Here is a 14,509-nt window from a genome sequence, read left to right on the forward strand (position 1 = left end):
TTAAGGGCTAAACCTGAATCATTCCAAAAAACTTATCATGTCTCACCCATGAGACATGATCAAAATTTCTATCTTCACCATTTCGAGATCTTCATCCCAAAGTCCCATCATAATTTTCTAATTTTCTGTTATCCAGTAATATAATTTTCGAGGATTTCGTCTCCCCAAAGTCATTCATGATAAGATGTTAAGCTTGAGAATAACGTCTTTTTCAAAATAATTCTTCCACACCCAGTTCAGGTTTTCTTACTGGGACATTTTTCAAAATTTGGAGTATTTTCTTTGCCACTAAGCTCGGCTTTCAACCGACTTAGTCGCAAAGAGGGGTATCTATGAACACCCCAAATTTTTCAAAATTTTGTAAAAATTCTCTTTTTGCCCATGGCCCCCATTTTCTAAATGATTGAGTCAGTTTCGATAAAATCCTATTTATTTCTTGGATTTTCTAGAATCCAAATCTATTTTCTATATCCGACTCAATTTCAGATCCGGATCCGATATCAAAATTCAAATCTGAGCCTCATTATCCAATTTTTAAACCAAAATTATAAAAATACCAAAAATAGTTTTTGAATGGCTCAGACAGTTCATCTGTAAGACCCATGATATTTTTTTAGATAATTTAAATTGAAATATTAGTCTTGGCAATTTATTGTTTTATCGTGAGAATTTCCCGTAACTATACATATATAGCTATACGAGGTCCTGAATCGCGTAATTTTGCTTTACAAAATGATTAAGGATGAACTACAAGGAATTAAAGTCCAATATTCTTAGATTAGATTTATAATATATCTAATTAGACACACTCCAAATTCGGAACCAAAATGAGAAAAATACCTCATTATTTTATGTGAATTAGCGAAAAAGGGTATATCAATAAAGTATGAGTCGTAACGAGGCCAAATTTCATTGGAATTGAAAACCTAAATAAATGATTTTATAACTTAGGTTGTAACTTATGAAATATAAGTTTAAATTAAAGCAATTAAACTATTTAAAATCTAGCTTTGTAAAAAAAAAAAGCAAATTAGGTTTTTAAATAAGTAAATTATGATTTTTACAAAACCTAAGTGAGTTTTTTCAAAAAGTTTTGAAAAGGAAGCTTGTTTTGGAATTTGTGAATAGTGGTTAGCATGGGACCCACCTCAGCCATGCTATTTTGAGGAATATTAAAAACCAAATTAAAAAAAATACACTTTATAAAGAATTTTCGAAAAGTTTAGAAAAACCCCAACTTGAGGTTGGTGTTTGGAATTTTAGGAAATAGTTGGCCAAAAGCCAACGGTTTTCAAGAAGGCTTGGGCACCCCTTAGGGGGTAGCCCATGCTGCCATTAATGCCCTTCAAACCAAATATATATATATATATATATATATATATATATATATATATATATATATATAAAGGTTTAAATTTAGAAAAAAAATGGATTCTTATAGGGGGCTTGCCTTTGACAAGTCAACAAGACAACTGCCCCTAAATCAATGAGTGATTTAGGGGAGAGTTGGTGGGGGTGGTTGGGGCCACCCTTGACCATAGACCCATAGGGAGGGAGGGGCGTGGAGAGGGAGGACTCTCCATCTCTCCCTCCTTTGCTCCCCACCCTCCATCTCATCTCCCCTTCACCTCCCCCCCTTATAAAAGTAGAAGGAGAGGAGAGAGAAAGAAAAGTCAATTTTTTTCTCCTCCATCCCTCTACTTCCCCACCGTCCCTTCTCTTTTTCCCATTTGTGCGTGTCGCTGTGTGTGAGTAGCAGCAACATCTTCTAGCTGAAGGAATCCACTTCATCTCCTTCACTAAGGTGAGTTACCTCCCCCTCTCACTTCGTTTCTTTTGGAAAAGCATGGATTGCATGCTAGAGGTTTTAAGAAAATTGGTTTGCACTTATAATGTGCAAACCAACTCATATTGGATTCAAGCCATGGGTGTGCTATAAGGAACCACTTTGGCTTCCTTTTTCTTTTCCTTCATTTATGCTCCATTCACGTTAGAATAGATTTTCTTTTTGTTTGAGCACCCTTAAAATTTGAATTTCGTTATCTTTGTTCGAACGCCCCTTGTGGGGTTGTGCTCCTTCGCAGCCAGCCCAGGCCTGCATTTTTCCTTGTTTGGGCCCCTTGGCCCATTGGGTGCTGCTGCATCCATTAGAGCAAGCCCCTGTTGGCGTCGCAAAATTTTTTCCCGTCTTCCTTTCCTTGCGGAAGAGAGAGGGAGAAACGCTTTCGCGCTTCAAACTTGACCGGATTTTGGAAAATTGTTTTGAAATACTCGCCTCCGTTTTAAAAATTATGGGAAAATCCATGGGATGGGGCTCGACCTGTCAGTACGAGGTTCGACCATTCCTGCCGCCTTTAACAGAGGTAATCGAACCAAGGACCAAAATTGTGCTTGACTTAGTTAAATCATCAAAATCGTGTTCTATCCTATATGCACAAAGAATTCAGGCATGTGCTTATGAGATTTTGGAAAATGGAAGTAGGAAAAACATTATGTATGCTTGAAAAATATTTGGAGTTGAAAGATATTTCACAGGAAAAAGATGAAAGTCAATTTCTCAGGAAACTCAGATGAAAAAGGGTTTTTGAAATCACGGGAAAGTTCATAAAGGTGTGGAAAAATCAGGAATAGTTGAAAATCCTGGAAAAATAGAAGTGATTCTTGAGAAAAGGGTGAACATTTGAAAAGAGAAACATTTCTCAGGAAAACTCTGACTTTGAGAGTTTTCTTAGGAAAATGATGGAAAATTTATAAGAAAACTCATTGGAGAAGGAAATTCAAAACTTGGGAAATTGAAATCCTGGGAATTTTACCCTTGGAATCCTTGGAAATCGATTTTGATCTTGGAGAAAGATCAGAAAACTCTTTTTGAAAGTCTTAAGAAAATAACATTTTCCAGGGAAAACTGTGGAAAAACTTGACTTGGGAAAACCGATTTTGGAAAATCCTCAGAGTTTCTTGAGAAATCGATTTCTTGAGAATGAAGTTTTCTTAAGAAAATCATGGGAAAACCAATGATTTCATGATGCAAATGATATGAGTGAATGAATGCACTTTGAAAAGATTTTTTGAGAAATTTGTTGGAAAATGTGCATTAAGTCAAAATAAATCCTTCACATATTCTGACTGTGGCCATGAATATGTTCAGAGTTTAATTGATTTAATGCACAATACTTTGAAAATATTAGAAATATGATGTGCATTTTAAAATAGCCTAAGAGTGTAGGCTCAATGTGACTAGTAGAAAGATGATGGATCTGGGTCTCGTCCATATTCCGACTAGGGCCGTAAATATGGATTCCACCGAGTTCATCAACTCCCTAAGAGTTGGTGCACGTGCCATTCGTGTACATCCATAGTGCTTTTGAAATAAAATGCATGAATCATATAAGCAGGATATTGCATAAACTTAAACTATATGATATGCATCCTAGTCTAAGCAGAAGATTAAAATCTTATTCCAAAATTTACATTATTACATCACTAAATAAATGAAATAAAAACAACTTGAAGACTTCAGCTCCTTCTTTTGAATGTCCCTGCCAAATCTTGAAATAGGGTTAGCTCAAATATGTGGGTTTTTTTCCAAGATTTTCCAATAATATCATGAAATTATTGGACTTAATTGGATATAAACCCTAATCTTATGCTTCCTTGATATTCGAAATGATGTAAATGCAGGAAATTCGGTGGAAAATAGTTTGAAATTCGGAATTGGGGTCAAAATGACCAAAATACCCCTAAAATTAAAGTTATACCTTTTAAAATCAGGGTTTTTTAAGGAAATTTTAATAAAATTGAGATTTTGAAATTCAAATTGACTCAAATGATGATGAAATGCATTATGACACGCTGCTAAACACATTAGGACTGTAAAATCAGAATTTGACATTTTGCAATTTATCCAAAATAACGAATTTCGCTTGTTTTTTACTTAGATCCAGGTCCCGCGGGGCCCTGTTTTGGTATTATGGATAATCCGAACCTCAAATGGATTCCAAATTGCACCAAATTTGGTATGAAGCATCTACCCACTCTGATAAACAGCCTAGAATGCTAAAAATCACGAAATGATATGATTTAAATGTTAAAATTTAAAGAAAGTCCTAAAAATGATGGATTTTGCCTACGGATCCGAACCAAATACAATGCCTAATATGATAATGCAAGATTTACACCATGAAAACTTCTGATATTTTGCAGAATGTTAAAGGACCCGAAATGGAACATTTTTGGTTTTTACAGCCTCGGGATGTGAGCCATGGTGAGTTCAGTAACAGGGATTTAGTTTTGATAGAGGTAAAAATCACCATAATCTGATGTAAAATGCTAAAAAAATAGAAAACAGTCATGGAAATTTATGATATTAATCAGAGCTACTCACGACACCTACATGGACAACTTTTATGTTCATAACTTTGGAATTTAATCAACAGAAACATTGATAAAAATATAACTTTTTAATCCTAAATTGACAGAACAGACAAATGTGACAAAACAGAGGACTGACAAGAAAAATCCGAAGCAGATATCAACACTGTTCTAAACATCACAGGCTTTCGGATGCAAATAGAGGACACCTCGTACATAACTTTAAATTTTTACAGTTTTGGATTTGGAGCAACACACAAAGAGAACCCATCGACCTAAGTCGATCCAACGTCTCAAAGGCCCAAATCAGGCTCTGACACGTGTCCCGAACTCTCGGATTTTTGTCAGACATAAAAAAAATTCATAAAAATCTGAAAACATCAGGTTAAAAACTAGACATTCTCTCGAGTTCATAACATCTTTCAGATCGAAAATCAGATCTCCCATGAGGGAGATCTTGATTTTACAAGTCGGAAAATAATTTTTAAAATGCATCCCGGGTAACAAAACCCGACTTGTCATTTTGAATGTTTACCATAGTAAACAAATTCAAATGCTTCCTAATTTTTTGCACATTTTTTGGGACACCTAAGGGCGCATTCCGTGATTTTTTTTGGGATTTTTAATAAAAAATAAATGCATGAAATGACGTGTTGACTGACTGACAAAAACAAAGAACTACTGAAAATGAGCAGAATTGAAATAAATGCTAAATTAATCCTAATTAATTCATGAAACGTGCTAAATTGATAAAATAAAATGCAAATTAAATCTAACTAAATGCATGAATGTTAAAAATCATCAAGAAAGCATAATTGAATATTTTTATTTATGTCGTTTTATGAGAATAGCTCAATCCATCTCTCGGATGAGCTTTTTCTTCAAACGACTCCTGAATCAAATTATGAAATCAAATTAAGAGGAAAAGAGGTGCACCTTGCTTCGTTACGCAGCGTAGGAGCTCTTGAAAGCGGCGGCTATCACGAGCTACGCTCGTCCTTCGCTCCGGGCTTCGGATGGTTCACCAAAATCGACCCACTACACCTTCTTCACTGAGCCAAAGGGGGCGTGAATTCCGAAGTGCAAAAATCAAATTCTCAAGAAGGCTAGGTCAAATTTCTCAAGTTCACAAGAGTTCTCAAAAGATGGTCTCCTCATGCTGGGCGTGGAGCCTTGTTTTTATATATTTTTCTGAAAAATTTGAATTTCAAACAGGCTCAATCTGAGCCCTCCATGTGGCGCCATCTCAGGGGGCGCTATCTGGGGGTTTGAAATTCGAATTTGGCTTTTGCAGGGAGCCCTCAGGTGGCGCCACCTCATGGTGTGCTACTTTTATTAAAAATAAAATAAAAATAAAATTTGAAGGCAAGTGGGACTCTGGATTGGCGCCACCTCAAAAGGAGTTCTGAGGTGTAAAGCTGGAAACAGTAGGAGCATGCCATGTGGTGCCATCTCTGGAGGTGTTTGACATGTGTCAGAAGGATAGGAGTGGAAGAATCAGACTGTGCCACCTTAGAGGAATTCAAATTCTACTTTTCTGCAGAAAAGGAGAGGCTGACATGTGGCATTTTCTCAGAGTGGCTCCTACGATGCCATGTGGCAGGAGAACATGAATGGAGGAAGCAAAATGCGCCACCTCAGAGGGGGGCTTTTCTACTTTTTCTGATGCAGGGAGGTCTGGACATGTGGCAGACAAGTGTCAGCTGTCTGGTGAGGCCTTCTCAAATGGCGCCACCTCAGAAGGTGAATTTGAATTTCAAATGGAGGTTGGCTCTGGAGGAATGAAGGATGGACATGTGGCAGTTCCTCAGAGTGGCTCCTACGATGCCATGTGGCAAGAGGGAGGAAAATGAGGAAAGGGACACGTGGCACCATCTTAGACAAAATAGAAAAGGTGAAGTTCAGGATTTGCGCCACCTCAGCCTGGAGTTTGAATATTTGAATTGTTGCTTTTTCTGAAGGAGGCAGAGAATGACATGTGTCATCTACTTTTTCTAAGAAGAGCAGAGAATGACATGTGTCAGTCTGCTTTTTCTGAGAAGAGCAGAGAATGACACATGGCATTTGCTTTTTCTGAGGAAATAAGAGATTGACATGTGTCCTCTGTAGGAGACACACTTCAAATGGCGCCACCTCAGAGGAGACAAGCCTACTTTTTCTGGACAGGACAACCTATGACACTTGGCATCTCCTGGTGATCTTTGGAATGACACATGGCGCAGGATGGATAGGGTGACACACGGCAGATAAATGGGATGACATGTGGCGGCTTCTTAAGGTAGCCCCACACTGACACTTGTCATGGAAATGGGAGGAGAGAGAAAAGACAAGTGGCGCCACCTCTAGGTGAACCCCACGCTGACACTTGGTAGGTAAATGAGAGGAGAGAGAAAGGACATGTGGCACCAATCGAGGGGACAAGGCTCCTATATTTTTGGGTTTTTCAAAATTCAAATTTTCAAAAGGAAAGCCTGTGTGACATCACATCAATGTGGGTCCCACATTGTTTCTTTATTGAAATAAGGACAAGACAACAACCTCTTTTTGGAATTTTCATAAAATCTGGACTAATGGGTAAAACAAAATTTTTTGGAAAGAGTTGGCCCCTGTAGGGCGATTTTGTAAAAGGAAGATAGTTGAAATAGCTGACAAAAAGGCAAAATCTGAGTTGAAGTGGCTGAAATCCATATTGAAAACTATCCAGATCGTTTTCCTGAGAAAATATTTTGAAATTCAGAGCCCTGGGGGTAAAATGGGAAGAATTGATAATTTTGAAGACCCAGGGTTTTGAAATCAATTTTGAAAAGAGTTGAAATTCTAATCTGGATTGAAAATTTTGAAATCAAGAGTTCTGGACCTCGAAATGACATGCTGTGCAGTGCAGTGATATGAAATGCTCATGCAATGATATGCAATGTCATGTCTTATGCAATAGAATCTTGAACCAAGACTTTGGAGATGTCTGTCTCCTGTCAGGAGTAAAATTTTAAACATCTGAGATAAAAATAGAGAAATTTTGAGAGTTACAGATGAAATTTAGACTTTTGCAAGGTTTGGGCTCAGAAAATGACCATTTTGCCCTCCGGCGATTTCAAAGGTTGAATGATGATGCTTGGTGGAAATGTCGGGGAGGTGAGTGAAAATTTGGGGTGTTTACAGATGCCCCTCTTTCTACTAAGCCGGCGTGTGGCCGAGCTTAGTGGCAAAGAAAAACACACCAAATTTGGGCTATATATAAAAAATGCCCCAGTTAAATGATCTGACTAGGTATGAAGAAATTAGCCCGAAAAAGATGGTAGATATGAAGCGAAGAATGGAGAGAAAAGACTCACTCTGTGAGAGTGAAATTTAGGTTTTATGCCCTTAACCTGGATGGGACAGAAATACCTCGTATGGAACGAAGCTCAGGTTTGGCCCTTAACCTGATTAGGGATGAAATATCTCATAACATGAGACTCAGGTTTGTACCCTTAACCTGATCGGGCGGAAAATGAAATACCTCTTTGATTGAGGCTCAGGTGTGTACCCTTATCCTGATCGGGCGGAAAATGAAATACCTCTTTGATTGAGGCTCAGGTTTGTACCCTTATCCTGATCGGGCGGAAAATGAAATACCTCTTTGATTGAGGCTCAGGTTTGTACCCTTATCCTGATCAGGCGGAGAATGAAATACCTCTCTGATTGAGGCTCAGGTTTGTACCCTTATCCTGATCGGGCGGAAAATGAAATACCTCTTTGAATGAGGCTTAGGTTTGTACCCTTATCCTGATCGGGCAGAGAATGAAATACCTCTTTGATTGAGGCTCAGGTTTGTACCCTTATCCTGATCGGGCGGAAAATGAAATACCTCTTTGAATGAGGCTCAGGTTTGTACCCTTATCCTGATCGGGCGGAGAATGAAATACCTCTCTGATTGAGGCTCAGGTTTGTACCCTTATCCTGATCGGGCGGAGAATGAAATACCTCTCTGATTGAGGCTCAGGTTTGTACCCTTATCCTGATCAGGCGGAAAATGAAATACCTCTTTGAATGAGGCTCAGGTTTGTACCCTTATCCTGATCGGGCAGAAAATGGAATGGAATCCTCGAAGGAAGAGACCATGATGGAACCTTCGGATTTTGCACAATAAATCCAACAGGGGTTTTTGCAAAAGGAAGGAAAATGGGGTCCCTAAAGCTTGAAAATGGATTGATCTTGGGCGTCTCACTACTGAGACTAAAATCAGCTTTTGAAATTGCCTTTTGTTGGAATTGGTGGCTTAACCTCAAGCCGAAATGGGACTGTCTATGGTGGGACAGTGGGGACATAGGGAAGTGTGCAAATCTGAGAGTTCATGCTCTCAAAGAAGGGAAGGAATCAAGTCCTTAAGAGGGATTTAAAATTGGTGTCAGGATGCATCAAAAGCGGACATCAATCTCTCACTTCACGTCAGGATAACTAGAAAATATTGTCAAAATGTTGGAAATTTTGCTGTTGATTCAAATTTTTTTGAAAATGTTGCACATTGTTGCAAAGATATTCTTTCTTTTCTACCCAAAGCATTACCTCCAAACAAGGTTCACTTCGTAGAATCGAAATTGGAAACCCAAATTGTTTGCAATTGACCTTCTTCAAGGAAGCTATCAATTTCCTTGATATGAACAAGAAAGAGAATTTGATATTATGAAAGCAATTGATGAAAGAGTATTGATAATAGAATTTCACAAGATTAAAGAGGATTCTTGATAGATTTGGCAGTTTGATGTCCTGGGAGCTTCTCTCGTGATAATCTTTCTTCCCTCTTATTAGACTCTTTGGTGTTTTGGCTACATTCTCCTTCATTTTGGAGGTATTCTGACCTTTTCTCTCTCTCTTTTTCCTCTCTTGCTCTCTTTTGAGAAGGGTACGTCACAAACTCCTTCATCTTGGAGATGTTTCGATCCTTCTTGGACGATGGGTTTGAAGATCTTTGGATGATAGCTGAAATTAAATATCTTTTAGGGATTGTCGAGAGGTTCATCACATCTGCCTTCATCTCGACCGTGCTTTGGACTTTCCCTGGAAGGATCCGTCACAAACTCCGTCATCTTGGAGATGTTTCGAATCTTCTTTGACCCCGGAGGTCTACTTGCCTAATTCGCCTTCATCTTGACGACAGGTGAGAGATCCCTTTTGCGGATATTTAATTGCAGCTTAGGTGATTTGGAGGAGACAGGGTTTTGATGAATGCTTTCTTTTTCTAGCGCTCAGGATATTTCTACTGCCTCATTTTACAAGAATAATCTTTAAAGACGTGCCATTGACTGCGATCAATATCGATCATCTACGGCTTTTCAATAACTTTGAATCTTCTTTTCTGGCCATATCGAGGATTTATCCTTCATCCTTTTGGTTGGCCAATAGAAAGAATTTGAATTCTGAATCTCTTTTCGCAAAAGCTTCACTCTCTTGGGAGTAATGCTGAAGGTAGACTGAGGTAAAGATTTGTATAATAAAGTTTTTGAAATCAACAGATAATTGATTGACAAATTGACAAAATTTTCTTAAAATCCTTGGTGAAAGTGAGTATTTGAAGTCCGGCTCAACACATCCGTGACGAAAATTCTCCTCTCTTTTTCCCCAAAAAGAGAGACTCAGGCTTAGCCCTTACCTGAATGGGAAATGGGAAATACTCCTCTCTTCCCTGAAGAGGAGGTGTTTGCAAAACGGACTTTCGAAGAGAAATTAAGCTTTCGTCAAAGCTCCCTAATATTAGGCTTCTCTTATGGAAAGGGGGCCGATAATAGTGAGGTCTGAAAATTGGGTCATGAAAGGAACGAGTCCATCACACTCTCCCTGCAAAGAGGGTCCTTCATGGCGAAAATGGCTTAGTATGAAATTGGGGGGTCACAAGAAAAGCGAGTCTCCGTCAAGCCTCTCCCTATTAAAGGGGTTCCTCGTGTGAAATTGGAAATTGTTTTACAAACGGTTCACAAAGACGCGAGTCCCTTCAAACTCTCCCTAAAAAGAGGCTAAGTGAACGAATTGGATAGCATGCGAAAAGAACGAACTCCCTTGAACTCTCCCTAAAAGGGGTCTCTCGCAAGAGAAAATGATTGAAATTGGATATTGAGATTGATTGACCCAAAGGTCGAAATTGGAAATTGGAAAATTGGTTGCTGGAAATTGAATGACCCGATGGTCGAAATTGGATGACCTGACGGTCGAAATTGAGAATTGGTTGACCAAAAGGTCGAAATTGTGTGACTCGAAAGTCGAAATTGAGAATTGGGTGACCCGAAGGTCGAAATTGAGAATTGAGTGACCCGAAGGTCGAAATTTGGAAATTGAGTGACCCGAAGGTCGAAATTGAGAATTGAGTGACCCAAAGGTCGAAATTGGAAATTGATTGACCCGAAGGTCGAAAATTGGAAATCGATTGACCCGAGGGTCGAAAATTGGAAATTGATTGACCCGAAGGTCGAAAATTCGGAAATTGATTGACCCGCAGGTCGAAAATTGGAAATTGATAATTGAAATTGAGAATTGGAAATTGGGTGACCCCAGAGGTCGGAATTGGAGAATTGCCTGATTTGAAGATTTAAATTGGAATTTGGAGGGAAAAATATCAAATTTGAGCAATTGACAGACTTTGATGATTGAAATGACTTGGATCAATCAAAGGAGAATGATGAGTTCGAGTCAGAGCCTGAATAAAATACAAATATCACGAGTCGGAACCCGGATCAATAAAAGAAAATGAAGAGCTCGAGTAAGGTAATGAGATCACGAGTCGGAACTTGGATCAACAAAGGAAAATGAAGTGCTTGAATTAGAGCTTGGATAAGATAAAGAGATCTCGAGTCGGAACCCGGATCAACAAATGAAAATAAAGAGCTCGAATCTGAGCTCGAATAAGATAGAGAGATCTCGAGTCGGAACCCGGATCAACAAATGAAAATAAAGAGCTCGAATCTGAGCTCTAATAAGATAGAGAGATCTCGAGTCGGAACCCGGATCAACAAATGAAAATAAAGAGCTCGAATCTGAGCTCGAATGAATAAAGAGATCTCGAGTCGGAACCCGGATCAACAAATGAAAAAAATGAAGAGCTCGGGTTAGAGCTCGAATGATGTAGAGAGATCACGAGTCGGAACCCGGATCAACAAATGAAAAAAAGAAGAGCTCGAATGAATAAAGAGATCTCAAGTCGAAACCCGGATCAACAAATGAAAAAATGAAGAGCTCGAGTTAGAGCTCGAATGATGTAGAGAGATCACGAGTCGGAACTCGGATCAACAAAAGAAAATGAAGAGCTCGAATGAAGTAATGAGATCACGAGTCGGAACTCGGATCAACAGAGAAAAAAATGAAGAGCTCGAGTTAGAGCTTGAATGAATAAAGAGATCTCGAGTCGGAACCCGGATCAACAAAAGAAAATGAAGAGCTCGAATCTGAGCTCGAATAAATAAAGAGATCTCGAGTCGGAACCCGGATCAACAAAAGAAAATGAAGAGCTCGAATAAGATAGAGAGATCTCGAGTCGGAACCCGGATCAACAAATGAAAATGATTTATAGAAAAACCTGAGTCGGAACTCGGGTTTTCAAAGAAAAAATATAATTTGAAGGAAAATCCGAGTCGGAACTCGGTTTTTCAAAGAAAATATAATTTGAAGGAAAATCCGAGTCGGAACTCGGTTTTTCAAAGAAAATATATGGACCAACTTGAAAGTTGGATCAGAATTCAGATCTTCAGAGGAGAACCCGGTTAGGGGATCAAAATTTTGCAAATTGTTAGTGCAAGAACTGGATTTTTGAAAAGAGGATTCTATCTGCAGAATTTTGAGGAGAAATCAACAGAGATTGTAAACTGGAGTCAGAGATTGATGTTTAGGATGAGAAATCCTTCATAGTCTCAGGATTTATCCCTTGTCCTGAATGGGACTGGAATTGGGTGCATAGTTAATGCAAATGCAATGCATATGCACCTGAAATGCAAATGAAGTGCAAATGAATGGTGAGAGATTTTATTTGATCCTGCCTGCATACAGAATGTTTGAAAACAATTTTTCAAAAAGATGCCCCAGTGTAATGAGGGAGAGAGAATAATAACAAAAATAGAACAACCAAAAGAAGAATGTCATGAGAAAAGTTGATGATTTTATTGATGCCTTAAAAAGGAATGACAACTTAAAGAAGGAAAACAACTAGGACTTATATCGTCCTGACAAAAAATGACAAAATGAGAAGGCATTGGCATTGGCATTGTCATTCTTCTGAGTGATCTGGGAAAGGCTTGGCCAGGACTGCAACTCGTCCCTCTCTTTCTTCCAGCACCAAAAGCTCTTTATCGATGTAGTCCTGTACAATATTTTTGATAATAAAGCAGCGTTCAATATCGTGCCCCATTGCCCGATGGAACTTGCAGAAACAATCTTTCCATTTCCCCATGGTGACAGGAGGATCCACAATCCTTGGAAGTTTAATCATATTCTTCGCGAGCAGATATCCAAGAATTTCTTCGATTGGCTGACCTAAAGGAGTAAACTCGCGATCATAACTCCAACCATCATGCTTTATCTTCTTCGGATTGCTGGATTTCTGTTGAATGCTGACTTCTTTCTGGGAATTGGACTGAACTTGCTTAGTTAGGGCTACTGGATGTTCTTCTTCTCTGCTTTCAACAAAGAGGTTCTTATCAATATAGTCTTGCACAATGTTTTTGAAGACAAAACATCGATCAGTGTCATGCCCTACTGCCCGATGGAATTTGCAAAACTGGTTCAAGAATCTTCTCATGATGGTGGGAGGATCTGTGGCTTTTGGGAGCCTAACTAATCCCTTAACCAACATGTATTCAAGGACTTTGTCGAGTGGCTCATTTATGGGAGTGAAATCTCGATCACCACTCCAGTTTCCGCGCTTTGGTTTTCCTTGATTTTTTTCTTTTTGCTGAGGGCTGGATTGAAAAGGTCTATTCTGGATTTTAGAATACTTTCCTTTCAGATCTTTAGACTCTTCTAACTTACTGCTTTGACTGCCTCTGTTTTTGTTGTTGCTGGGTTTAGCACTGGTTGCGCTGTTGTGGTCTCCAATGATGCTCATAGGGATGGTGATGGATGCCTCTTCTTTAACAGGAACTTTTTCGAAATTGGCTTCAGCTTGCTCGGATAATATCTCAATCATCATTCTTTTAAACAACCGATATATAGCGGGATCAATCTCCTCCTTGATGGTCTGAGCTCCCTCTTTGACAGACTTTATGGAATCCATTTCCCACTCACTGTCTGTAACTAATGTGTTGAAGTAGCGCGGTCTTTGATCTTGTCAGGATCACACAACTATGCCAATGCCTTCTGCAGAACCACATGGGATGTTTAGCATGATGAAAAAAAAAATTTGAAAGCAACAATCTTGAGAGAAAAACAAATGATGGGATCAGGCAATCTTGGAAGGAAATGACAAACAAAATTTTTGGATAAAATTTGGAAGATATATCGAAAAACAAGGTTCTTGAAGATATGAGCAAAATTTGAAATTTTGAAAATTTGCAAGTAGGATCGGAATAAGGCTGGAAATCCGAGATCCAGTAGAACGGGGGAATGAAAAATCACCTGGAGTTTTGAAAGAAATTTGATATTTGAGAAAATCATCCAGGGTTTGAGAAAAAATCTTGTGGAAAATAAGGATGTTTTGAAAAAGGCCTAATAAGTTTGAAAACATTGAGAAATATAAAGAATTGAGGAAATAACACATACAATCACATCCTGCACAAACATTTATGCACATTCAACACTCCCTAAAAGGCTGACTCTAAATGCATCATTTTGAAAACAGCTGTAGGACCCTAATCCTAACTCTAGGCTCAGATCATCTTTGTCCAATCCAGTTATGCCGATATACTCGAACCAAAATCCGAGATACGTGGCATAGAATTTTAACACCGGTTCTAAGGTAAGGTTTTCCAACATCCTTGAGCGCCTACCGATATACTTCGAACTGTGGCCTGCGGTACATGGTAGGGGGGTGTTAACCCAAATAGTTGGCCCAGTTGTGAGGCTCTGTCCCAAACTAGGGTTCTGGAAGAGAGCCCAGCAACGTGAAGACCGGGTAATGATAGGTAATTGAGGTTTTAAAAAAAATGATCACATGCAAGAAATAGAGGGCTCTAAATCCTAT

This window comes from Nuphar pumila, chromosome 2 (assembly GCF_984573655.1).
Source record: "Nuphar pumila chromosome 2, dmNupPumi1.hap1.1, whole genome shotgun sequence".
NCBI classification, from domain to species: domain Eukaryota; kingdom Viridiplantae; phylum Streptophyta; class Magnoliopsida; order Nymphaeales; family Nymphaeaceae; genus Nuphar; species Nuphar pumila.